Source organism: Marmota flaviventris, chromosome 5 (genome assembly GCF_047511675.1).
Source record: "Marmota flaviventris isolate mMarFla1 chromosome 5, mMarFla1.hap1, whole genome shotgun sequence".
In the NCBI taxonomy this organism is placed as follows: Eukaryota; Metazoa; Chordata; class Mammalia; order Rodentia; family Sciuridae; genus Marmota; species Marmota flaviventris.
Genome location: NC_092502.1, coordinates 125,517,026 through 125,530,677, shown reverse-complemented (window position 1 = coordinate 125,530,677; position 13,652 = coordinate 125,517,026). Strand labels below are relative to the sequence as shown.

The window sequence follows — 13,652 nt, the reverse complement described above, 5'->3', positions numbered from 1 at the left end:
GAAAGTCACTCAAGCAAGGGTAGACTTAACTGTAAGTGCTGGTTAGTAGGCAAATCTGATACTGGGAACATAGAAGGGGAAAGGATAAGAGACTTTAAAAGCCAATCAAAAGAGTCTGGACGTTACATATGGGCATTGAGAAGACATTGTTGGTTGTTTCCTGAGGTTTAGTTTAATAAATTACATACATATTGGAATGGAGAAAGGAGTGTCTGAAAACTAGGCAAACAGGAGCCACAATCTACTGCTTATGAGATTATACCCTATTCTATGAATAAAAGAAAGATGTATCTAGAATACTCTTAGATGAATCTTTGGTGGAACTGTGGAAATGAAAAATGACAGTGTAGGAAGGGTCAGACATATTCCGAAATTTCTGTACCAGATTAATAGGTAATTGGGTATTCCTTGCCAAAGACATATATGTATACAAAAAATGAAAACAAATTTTATTAAGAAGTGAATGAATCTATTTTTAAACAGCTTGAGTTCAAGATAATGTCTAGATAGTTGAAAACCTCAAACTGAAATATGGGTAAAGGGGAGAAGTTCACACAGTAGGGGAAATGCCTAGTGAGCAAGGACTGGCTTTGGAGCACTTGCAGCCCTGCATACCACGTCTATCAGGAGGCCTTGAACATAAAATGCACTCAGTGATTGTGTGTTGACTGAACAACTGGATCTAGATTAATATTCTGTTACCACCAGTGAAAAACAGCCATATAAAAAATAAAAAGAGACTCTTCTAGAGGTATGTCACTATTAATGGCCAGAACTGGAAATAGATCTTAAGTCTCACTCTCAGACTCATGCCTTTTACCTTATTAGTACTATATTAAAAAGTAAATGTTGATAATAACCACCCTTGTGGTAAGTACTAGACTTTACATATTAACATGTAGAGTTTGTTAGCATCTACTGTAATTCCCTTTGACATTTCATATTTGCAACGATTTTATGGAAAAGTTGCGAAAAATCAGAGTAACCAAAAAGATGTAAATTTCAAAGTAAGCAAACCTCCCTACCTAAATTTGCAACCTTTAAGGTTGGCATGGTAGCCACATATTGTTCTAAAGAGATGCAGGCACTGATGATGCAAAATAAATTGTAGAATCATGTTTGGATAGTCTGTAAGTGTTTATAAAATCAGATAGAATGCAGACTTACTTTGGGAACTGAACTATGGAATAATTGTTTAAGGAACACGGGTTCTATTATTTAATTTTCTCCAAGGGGGAGCACCTTCATAAATCATATTTACTGCTCATGTTTTGAAAGTTCAACCACCTATGACTGGAAAAAAAATTATCTTAACCCATCTTACCTCGTGGCACTAGCACTAAAGAAAAGAACCTTGCTGATCTATTCCTAGTGAAGCCACATTTTCTCAGTAGCAGAGCACATTATACCTCTGATTAAAATCAGCCTTTGTTCATTATGGAGACCAGGAGCAGGAGCATCCAAGTAGTTGCAGTGCAGCTCAGAAGAATCCAGAAAGAGCACAATTAGCCTCATAAATCTGTTTTGAAGAGAAGAAATCTAAATATCTAAATATCCTCAGCACTGCACAAAAGTCTTCCAGATTTTTTTCCTGTAGTCATCAGCATGGCAAAGTCTCAGCTAAGTGGGAAAATGCAAGATGTGGTTTGGGACTTTCCACTCTCTGTTGGTCCTTTGCTTGCTTGCTTGCTTTATTTATTTATTTATTTATTTATTTATTTTTCTGTATGGAGTCTTTTCATTGCTATTTAAGCAACCTCTGTTGGGGGCTTCATAACTTTAGTGGGTCTGTCTTTCTGAGGTAGATTTTCAAGTTGTAGATCCCTCCCTACCCTCCTCAGTCCAATGTGTATCAAAATATGATTTCCTTCTATATTTTCCCTGGGGGACTCTGTTCTATGCCAGGTAAGGTACCAGTGGACCAAGTAATTGAGGCCCTGTTTCCAATATGTGTATCTTTTAAATAAGGACTATGCAAGTTTGACAGGAGGACTTTCTAACATTTTCTCTTTTAGATTTTAATGTTTATTTTACATTGTTTATAAAGGCTTTGAAATTAAAATTTTCTCCCTACCAAACCTGTCATTTCTTTGGCTCACTTCTTTGCCATCCCCCTATCATCCATGAGCAAAATCACTATGGCTAATGGGGTCAGCAGGTAAGTTTCAGTTTCTCCAGTGACTGAACACTTACTTCATTTACTTTTTAAAAGAAAATTGACAGGGAATGTGTGGTGCTCTGAGAGTGATTTTGGTTTGATCTACATACTAGACATAAGAAAGAGGTAAAAAGGGTCGTTAATGAAATTTTATAATTTTGAGACACCCTCTTCATAAAACTATTCTTTATTGGGGAGTGGGCATAAATATAAAACAGGAACATCAGAGACCAGCTACTCTTCACATAGATAAAATAATAGTCATAATAACAAGAATGACTTACAAACCAAAGAAATTTCTCACTGCACTAACTTATAATATTTGGAAAAAAGGTATTCTCTTACTTTGATGATCCTTGAATTTATTAGGTTTCTCAAGAGATCTGTAATGATGTTCAGAACATTCTATAATTCTTTTAATCTGTAGACAAATCATTGCAAAAGTGCCAGAAAACCCTCAAATTCTAATAAAAATAAAATGTAGTCAACTAAAGCCAACTTGCATTACATTTTAAAATGATAAAACCCACAGTCTCTGAAACAGTATGCCTGGGGGCTTCACATTAACCTAGTGGGTTTGGGCGGATGTTGTCATCATAGTCATTTTCAAAACAGGAAAATGCGACTCAGAATGAATTGCCACAGGTTTTATGAAACAAAAATGTGTCAAGTCCAGGACTTTGAACAATAAATAACCTTTTGAGTTTTCGGCCAATTCTTCTCCTCTAACAGGAATTCTGTAGAACCTCGTTCTGGTGAAATGCCTTCCATGTCATGCCAAGGCATCTATGGCATTCTGCTTAAGCAAAATATCCAGCCTCTAAAAATAAGAAAGATTTCACAATTCAGACTTCCTAGCTGGTCACATGTATCTAAAATTTCCAGGTCTACCTTATTCAGATTCTTAGAGTATTTAGCATAGTCATTAATTTATTCATTCAATAAACACTCACCAAATGCTCATTTTTTAACCTGGCATTGATTTTGTTGTTTTTGTTGTCTTTGGTGCTGGGAATTGAACCCAGAGGTGCTTCAGCATTGAGCTACATCCCCACACTTTTTATTTTTTATTTTGAGACAGGGTCTCACTAAGTGGCTTAGGGCCTTGCTAAGTTGCTGAGGCTGACCTTGAACTTGTGTTCCTCCTGCCTCGGCCTCCTGAGTCTCTGGGTTTACAGGTGTGCACTACTCTGCCCAGCCCTGGCACTCTTATATTCACTAAGGATATAGAAGTGAATAAAAACAACTAAAATGCCTGATGTTGTGGAGCTTTTATTCTCCTGGAATACAAGAGAAAGAGGAATACAAAATAAATAATAAGCTTTTAAAACAGGTAGGTTATATCATTAGACAAAATGGAATCAGTGCTGTAAAAAAAAAAAAAAAGAGCAACATGATGAGTCTGGGAAGGCTGGAAATTCCTGAAATTCCATAAACCCTGTGCTAATACTTTTCTTGGATCTTGTTATTTTTATGCAGCTTGGGGAAAGTGAGGTTTATTTAAGATTAAAGTTGTAAAATATATGTAATTTCAAGAGCTTCATGCTTGTCAGTGTATGGAACATACCCAGAATTATTTTTTATGTCCTGGGTCCTGCTACTCTATTCTTTGTTATTGGTTCCAAGCCCCAGACTTCCTGCCTTCATCAAGGACTAGTACATTCTACGACTTTCTGAGCTCTCATACCTTACCTTCACATAGCTTAGAATATGCAATAGGCCATGCTTCCATTTGCTGTCTCATGTCACTTTACAGCTATCACCATTTCCTAGGTACTTTTTCTATTGCCCTCAAGATGAAAGCAAGCTCAACCTCCCTGTTTCAGTATCTGCAGGCTGTATCCTATGTTGTATCTACCTGCACTTCTGTTGAGAGCCACAGCCAAAGGGGCCCCAGCAAACTTCCAGCTGCCAGCAAACTTCCAGCTGCCAGCTGATGATTGGCTCACAGTAGCCCCAGCAAACTTCTAGCTGCCAACTGATTGGCTCCTCTGCGGTGATGCTCATTGGGCTGTTTCCCCGCCCTTTCAGACCATGGAGCTGCTCATTGGGGGACTTTTTTGGCTCCGCCCACGCGACCCAGCCAATCAGCCTCAAGAGCAGGAGGAGTCGGGGGAGGTGGAGAGGCTTGTGGGAAGCCAGTGGTGGCAGTTGGGCTCTGAAGGTTTTTCCTGAGGAGCTGTTTTGTTTGGCGTGTGTGGTTCTAAAAATAAAGTTCGTTTCTTTTGACAAGTGGCTCCTGAATTGTGCCCAGCCAGACTGCGGCATTTGGTGGCCCTTATGGGGAACGACTGAGGGTAAATGATAAGGTAAACTGCTCGCCCCTGAGGGCAGGGCGAGAGGATAGGTAGCCATTTTAAGATTCTTCTTTTGTTTTGTTTCACTTTTGTTTTAAGTTGCCTGTCCCTGGAGATGAGTGAGACGGAAGAAAAACCGCTCACGTCTGAGGAAAAACTATTTGCGTCTGAGGAACAGATAGGGAGAAAGGATGGATGGACATTTCAGGAGGATAGAAAGGCTATAATGATTTTTTGTTGTTCCATTTTTGTTTCATTCTGTCTCGGCTTTGTTTGGCGTCATCTTGTTGGGTTGTATTATAGTAGAAATATGGGATCAGAAATTAGTAAAAAAACAACCAGAAAGAGTGTTAAGTATTTTGTTAGAGGAAGGAGGCATCCCAGTAAAATCAAGAGCAGTCAGGGCATATGTTATACAATACAAAAATGTAGCCCATGGCTTTTTAAGGAGGAGTTGTTAAATATATCACAATGGAACCATCATGGTGAAGATTTAAAAAGAATAGAAAAGAAAAGCCCAGGAACTCTGCCAGTTGGCACATTGACATTGTGGGCATTGGTATCTTGTTTGCTTAGTCCAAAGCCTTCAGTTCAGACAAAGGTAGAGGAAGGAGAAGACATATTGATTCAAGTAAAAGAGAAGGTCTCTCAAGTTAGTCAGAAAGAGGAAAAGATTCAAGTAAAAGAGAAGGTCTTTCGAGCTAGTCAGATAGAGGAAGAAAGCTTAGAGCAGAAAAAGCCATCAGGGGAAAAGTTACAACAGGAGACTGCTACTAACACCTTTCTATCACCAGAGGGTGTAAGTGTCCAACCAACAGCGCCACCTCCATATGCTGGGAGGCCCCCAACCCCTGCAGTTGATAGTTGGGATCCTGAGACAGGATCTCAAATATTAACATGCCCTGTATTTGAGGCAGGAGGGCAGCGAATTCACCATGCTTTAGATTTCAAAACAGTGAAGCAGCTAAAAGAGGCTGTAACAACCTATGGTCCTCAAGCACCCTTCACTGTAAGCATGGTCAAATCCATTAACAACTTGAACATGACGCCAGCAGATTGGGCTAATATGTGTAAAGCTGTGCTAAATGGAGGACAATACCTGTTATGGAAGGTTGCCAATGAGGAATTTTGCAAGGAGACAGCTAGGCGAAATGCAGCAGCTGGTTATCCTCAGAGAAATCTAGATATGTTGTTAGGAAAGGGACCTTATGAGGATCAGCAGCAACAAATTGCATATGATCCTGGTGTATACGCACAAATTGCTGCAGATGCAGTTAAGGCATGGAAGACTTTACAAGGACATGGAGGTTTACAAGGTCAGTTATCTACGGTAATACAAGGAGCTAATGAACCTTATGCTGAAAATGTAGATAGGCTTATTCAAATAGCTACCAGAGTTTTTGGGAATACAGAACAAGCAATGCCATTACTAAAACAACTGGCTTAGGAGCAAGAGAATCATTGGTGCAGAGAAGTCATTAGACCATGGAAACATGAAGATTTAAACACATATATTAAATTATGTAGAGACATTAATGAACAAGAGCAAGTCGTGGCAGCTGCAGTAAAACAGGCTTTAGAACAAGGGCAAGTCGTGGCAGCTGCAGTAAAACAGGCTTTAGATGCCAGGCCAAGAACATGCTACAATTGTGAACAAACAGGACATTTTAAAAGGAATTGCCCCATAGGAGGAGGGTTTAATAAAACTAGGTATCAAAGGAGTAGAATACCAGGTATTTGCCCACGATGCTGTAGAGGGAGACATTGGGCTAATGAATGCCGTTCTCAAACCACCATAGAGGGTACTCCATTATCAAAAAACGAACAAGGACCAGGTGTTTATCCATGATATTGTGGAGAAAGGCATCGGGCTCCGTTGCCAAAAAATGGACAGGGGGGCCCAATGCTCCAGGGCCCAAAACCACAAATATACGGAGCACTGGAGGAACCCAGCAACCCCATCAGGGTAGTGCCCAGGACACATTGTCCATCAGATCCCTCATCAGACAAACCAGAGGGAATGCAGGGTTGGACATCTGCGCCTCCACCTGAGCAATACTAACTCCAGAGATGGGAGTTCAAATCATTCCCACAGGGGTAAAAGGACCTCTTCCCAAAGGAACAGTAGGCTTATTATTGGGACACAGCTCTTCTACTCTAAAAGGACTTATGATAAGTCCTGGGGTAATTGATCCCGATTATGAAGGTGAAATAAAAATTATAGCTAGTTCTCCAAGGGGTACATCAGTAATTTCACCAGGAGATAGAATAGCAGTTACTAATAATAGCCAGCCTACATGATAAATTTTCCAGTCGTAGTGTAGAAAGAGGTTCCAAGGGATTAGGCTCCACAGGTGTAGATTGGGCTATGCTTTCTTTAAATTTAGATTCTCGCCCCATGCTAAAACTAAATATTCAAGGACATGAATTTAATGGGCTACTGGATACAGGTGCAGACCTTAGCATCATCTCTCGTCAAGAATGGCCAAAACATTGGCCATTACAACAATCCACTCAAACGCTTTGAGGCCTAAGAGTGGCGACTAATCCCCAAAGAAGTGCAATGGTATTAGATTGGAAGGATCCTGAAGGATGTGAAGGAACTATACAGCCATATGTATTGGATCATCTTCCTGTAAATTTATGGGGACCAGATGTCCTAGATCAATTAGGTTTGACATTAACAAATAACATCAACCAAAATGCACCCACTATTATGACTAGACAAGGTTTTAGGAAAGGAAAAAGATTAGAAAAACAAGAACAAGGTATAGCAGCACCAATACAAATAGATCAAGGAACAGACAGACATGGGTTGGATTTTCAGAAAGGGCCACTGAGACAATAAAAATTACTTGGAAATCAGAAAGACCAGTATGGGTTTCTCAGTGGCCCCTGACTAAAGAAAAGATACAAGCAGCCCATGACCTGGTCAAACAACAATTAGCAGAAGGACATATACAACCTTCTGTATCTCCCCATAATACTCCCATTTTTGTCATCAAAAAGAAATCTGGTAAATGGAGATTATTGCAAGATTTAAGAGCCATTAATAATGAGATGGTTATTATGGGACCTGCTCAATCAGGGATTCCTCAATTGTCTGCTGTGCCAAAAACGTGGTATGTTTTAGTTATAGATATTAAATATTGTTTTTTTTTCGATTCCAATTCATCCTGATGATAGTCCACGTTTTGCATTTACTATCCCTGCACTGAATCATGAAGGTCCTGATCAGAGATATGAATGGAAGGTACTCCCTCAAGGGATGGCTAACAGCCCAACTATGTGTCAAATTTATGTTAACAAAGTAATCCAGCCACTTAGAAATCAAAATCCTGAACTACAAATATTTCACTATATGGATGATGTATTATTAGCACACAAAGATAAAAATACATTGCTAGAATGTTATGCCATACTTACAAACTTATTATAAAATTGTAATCTAGAGATAGAAATAGGTAAAGTACAATTAAATTTTCCAATTAATTATTTAGGAGTTCTGGGCTGGGGATGTGGCTCAAGCGGTAGCACGCTCGCCTGGCATGCGTGAGGCCCGGGTTCGATCCTCAGCACCACATACAAAACAAAGATGTTGTGTCTGCCAAAAAACTAAAAATAAATAAATAAATAAATAAATAGGAGTTCTATTATCCTCAACCAAAATTTCAAATACGAGTAGATCAACTCAAATCACTTAACGACTTTCAAAAGTTATTAGGAGACATAAATTGGATAAGGCCTTATCTAGGTATACCAACAGGAGAGTTGGGACCTTTATTTGATATCCTAAAAGGTCCATCAGATCCAAATTCACCCCACATGTTAACGCCTGAAGCAAGGAAGGCATTAAAAATCATTGAAACATATATGGAAAATATGCATTTGGATAGAATTGATATAAGTTTGCCTTTATTATTTATTGTACTACCAACAAAAAATATTCCTACAGGAGTATTTTGGCAAGAAGGTCCATTATTATGGATACATTTATCTTATTCTCCTAACATTATTCTTACTAGGTATCCTGAGGCTGTAGGACAATTAATACTCAAAGGAATAAAAGCATCAAAGGGAGTGTTTGGAATTTTTCCCAATAAAATTATTACTCCATATACTATGAATCAAATTGATGAGTTAGCTAATGAGTTAAATACTTGGGCAATAATCATGTGCAAATCTAATGTTGCATTTGATAACCACTTACCATCTAATCCTTTATTGTCTTTTTGGTCATTGCATCCTGTAATTTTTCCAAAAATGACAAGAAAAACACCTATCATGAATGCTCCAAATATATTCACTGATGGGTCAAATAATGGTACAGCAGCAATAGTTACACCTGATCAAACTTTTACATTTTTAGTACCCAAACAATCAGCTCAAAAGGTAGAGTTTAATGCAGTATTACAAGATTTTGTGATGTTTAAAGATTCTGTATTTAATTTATTTTCCGATAGTCAGTATATAGTTAATGCTATAGTATCCCTTGAAGATGCTGGTAGGATTTCCCCTTCCTCTACTGTTTTCTCTTTGCTTTCCACTATACAAAGTCTAATCTGGGACAGAAAAGATCCATTCTTTATAGGACATATCAGTGCCTCAGTCTGGCTGGGCACAAAATCACGAACCACCACACAGCTTGTAGATTCAAACAGCAACTCTTTATTCCCGAACTCACACCAGCCGTCTACAATCACGTTCTTGGGAAATCCACGTTCTCTGCCCAAATCCACCCCCACTGGGCTTCTGTCTCCCAAAAAATACTCTGAATCCCGTGAGAACTCAAGGGGAACTCAGGCAGCAGGATACACCCTATTCCCAGCAGGAATAACCTTAAACCTGGAACCACCCTAAACCCAGATTATCCTAAACCAGGAACGCCCTAAACCCGGATCCGCCCTGGTCCTTGAACAAGGTCACCTTAGATGCAATGTCACTGCAAAATGTCCTATTTCCACGAGTCCTTCCACTAAGCAACATGGGGTACGCTGGCAAGGAAATTGTCATACCTACTTGGCTAATGGCTCCCAGCATATCAGGGCACATACAGGATTGCCTGGAGCCCTTAGTTTGGGCAATGATTTAGCAGATAAAACTACACATGACATACATATTTTCTCTACACTAGAAGAAGCTATAAATATTCATAAAAAGTTCCATGTCAATGCTAATACTTTACAAAAGCGTTTTAAAATAATTAAGGAACAAGCTAGATAAATAATAAATCAATGTCAAAATTGTGTGACCTTTTTACCACAAGTTAATCTTGGAGTCAATCCTAGAGGACTGATACCTAACCATATTTGGCAGATGGATGTCACACACTTGCCAGAATTTGGAAAATTAAAATATTTGCATGTTACAGTTGATACTTCTTCTGGATTTTTGATGGGCTCCCTTCATGCCGGAGAAAAAACTAAAGATATTATAGCTCATTGCTTACAAAATTTTGCCACTGTGGGTGTTCCAAAACAGTTAAAAACAGATAATGCCCCTGGTTATACTTCTACCTCTTTTAAACAATTTTGCTCATCATTTGGCATTACTCATATAACAGGAATCCCATACAATCCACAGGGACAAGGCATAGTTGAAAGAGCTCATCAAACTACTAAAATGTACTTATTAAAGCAAAAAGAGGGAATTGGGAAGGGGTATATATTCTCCAAAGATAAACTTAAAATAACCCTTTTTACTCTAAACTTTTTAAATTTGGATTCATCAGGACTTAGTGCTGTGGAAAGGCATATGTGTCCAAAAAATGTGCATAAGCCCAAGGTACTTTGGAAGGATATTCTAACAGGACAATGTAAATTGTTGACCTTCTTTGCCTTTTTGGCTTCTCTGACATACTCCCTCTCCCTCTCTGATAACTCTTACCTAATTTTCCTTTTTCACTTATTAAAACTCTGATATTTTCATCAAATGTCAGTCTTCAGCTCTTTTATGATGATAACATTTGGAGAATGATACTGACCAAATTTTATTGTTATATCATTTGCCTGTAAAATATGTAACAATAAATCCCACAAATATGTACAATTATAATGCACCAATAAAACTATGGGGGGACATGGTAACATTTAATATTAGGACTTCAACCATGCTTATAGCCTGCTCCTACATGTTCCACATGGTTTTCCCTAGCAAAACTGAGCCCAGTTACCTACAGAACAACACCCCCCCACACACCTTTTTTTTTGGAGGGGGACTTTCTTCCTTCTGCCTGTCATTTCCCCCATCTTTTTTTTTTAGTTGTAGGTGAACACAATACCTTTATTTTATTTATTTTATTTTATGTTGTGCTGAGGATTGAACCCGGTGCCTCTCAGGTACTAGGCAAATGCTTTACCACTGAGCCTCGACCCCAGCCCCATTTCCCCTATCTTCACACCTGTACATACTTGAAATAGCTACCAAGAAATCTATCTGTTCCAAGTTAGTTTGCCTCAGTTTTGCTTATGAAGACCTCCACACACACCAAACTCACATAACTTATATCCTAAATATTTACAGAGTCAGTTTTTCTTTCCTCTCTATGTCCTTTATTCAATTGCTCATCTGGATTACTTTAGGAACTCTGGCCTTGTTTCTGACCCTAGTTTTGCTCCTCTCCATTTATTCCTGTAACATGAAGCAAATAAGCTTTAAAATTAAAGACATGATCATGGCATACCCTCTTTAAAAGTTTTTTTCTTGCTTCTAAGGCTTTGCTGATGTTGCACCAAGTTCAAACCTATTCAGTATTACAATATACACTCATAGTTTGGGTTGTCCCTATAAATTTTAAGCAAATTAAAAAGAGTGTGTTTTATCCCTTTTCAGTTTCTATGACCTGGTGTAAATGCCCAACAGGTAGAATGTTTTTAACAAACATTACTTAGTCTATTTGCCTCAGTTAAATACTTTGAAGAACAATAGGCTGATACTTCTTTTCTCAAAACTGTTCTTAAGTATAAAGCTAATTTATTCAGACATATTATATATAAATTTTGAAAATATTGAAAAAGACTAATTATAATCTTTTAATATAATTTGTTATATTTTGATGTATTTTCTTTTAATCAATGTTTTACAAAGATGTTAGCTATTTAATAATATGAAATAAAAATATAACAATAAAAAAGAACTAAAATTTAGATAGCACTACAGTGAGCTAAATACTGTGGTAAGTATTTTATATTCATTAACTCATTTAATTTTCATGATTATCTTGTGAGATAGGTACTCCCACTATCTCCATTTTATCAGTGAAGAAACTAGGGCAAAAGAGGGCAATTGAATTCTAAATTATATTGTTGAGTAAATGTTAAGTCAAGTCATGACTTGAACTCACAAAATCTGGCACCAAAGTTTATGCTATCTTTCATGAAGAGAACATAATTACTTAGTGCATAGAAAACACTTAGTACAGTGTCTGGTACATGTTATAAATTCAATAAATGCTAGATGTTTTTATTGCTATCATGAGGAGATTAATAATTCAGTATCTTTCAGTTTAATAGGCCACAGGTTTTCACTAAATTAGGTAGGCTTTTGCTTTGAATTTGGTGATAAATAATTTTTAATACCACCATGGAATCTTATTAACTATTATTTCTTATGACAGCACAATATTTTACAGAGTGAATCAGAAATAATTAGTTCTTGTTTTGACTATATTACTGTTACCTTTTTCTTGGAATTATCTTTGTGCATGAAGCTTTAATTTATTTTCATTTTTTAATAATATGTTCCCAGAAATAATAATTATGCCTTAAAGGCTTTGAACGTTTTTAATGGGTCTTTATGTACAGCAGAAATTGCTTTGCAAAGGCATTATACTATAAGAATGTTTTAGGAAGTCTATTCAATGTTTCGATAATTCAATTGTTGTAAAACCTATTTTCGTTAATGCTAGTTTGCCCAAAGGACCTATAGAAAAAGTTTTCATTGCTTTTTCAATATGACAGATATTTAAATATTTAAAAATGTATGCCTGCTTGACTTGTACCCCTGTACGACCTCTTAGGGTTTTATCAGACATTCTTTCTCCATGCTAAATATCCTCAACTTTCTTGTGAATATCTCTTGTCTGACAAAATTGCCAGGCTCTTAATCATCTAAGTCACATCCTCCTAAATACATTCCATTGTGCCTATGTCCTTCTGAATTTGGAGATTCCAGACATGGTCTGACCAGTGCAGAGCACAGCGAGGCTATCACTTTACTTGACCAGGGCGTCTATTTCTAGCAATGCAGAGTAAGGTCACATTAGCATTTTTGGCACCAAAATACACTATTGGCTAGTGTTTGAGCACTGTTAATGAAATCCCTCAAGACTTTTTGACATGAACTCCCATTAGTGAGGTTTCCAACATCCTGTACTAATATAGACAATAGTTTGCAGTTAAGTGAAGTTATTTGCATAGTTTCTTATTAAATTTTGTTTATTATTCTAAAATGTTGAGATAATATCTAAGTCCTCAATATAAATATAGATAGCTAGATAAACTTTTAAGTATATGAATGCTTTTTGTGTATTTGCTCCAGTCATCAATAAAGATGTAGTCTGAGATAATCACAAGTGCAAAGCCTAATGGTATATGACTAGAGTCCTTTGGTGGCAGAAATCAGTCTTGGGATGTAGCTGGTTAGGCAATAATGAATCAGCAACTGTGGGTCCACCCAAGTACCCTAACATTCAACCACATTCATTTATTCAATTTCTGAAGCAATCATGAAAGACTGTTAGACAACTTGCTAGAACTAAAATGAATAGTGATTTTATTTTTTCTATTTCTCACTATTAGAGTGATTTTATAATTCTGTTTAAAAAGACAATAAGTGATTTTTTTTCTAGATCTCATAATTATTCCCATTTTCTAAGTGCATGTAAACTAACACATAGAATGTTAAATCTTATGATAATCCCACATTTGTATTTCTTGACTTCTCTGGGAAATTATCAGTTTTTCATGGGAAAAAGTCATATACTTTTTTGTGTTTTGTAAACAAAGTAGCAGACTGAGCTATTATTGATTATTTCAGCATCTAAAAACATTGATAATATTATAGATAAAAATAAAACAAATCTATCAGATTACTCTCATATTCATATAGTGTGCTGGTCAGCTATTTATTGCTGAGAAGGAAAGACTTATTTTGACTCACAGTTTCAGAGGTTTCAGTTCATCATCACCTGGCTCCAT

The 13,652-nt window shown here is 37.2% G+C and overlaps 1 protein-coding gene across 1 annotated transcript in view; it reads left to right on the top strand.

The window, feature by feature from the left end:
• The window catches only part of Itga1 (integrin subunit alpha 1), a 165,586-nt gene that overhangs the window by 58,484 nt on the left and 93,450 nt on the right, over positions 1 to 13,652 (top strand). The window lies entirely within an intron of this gene.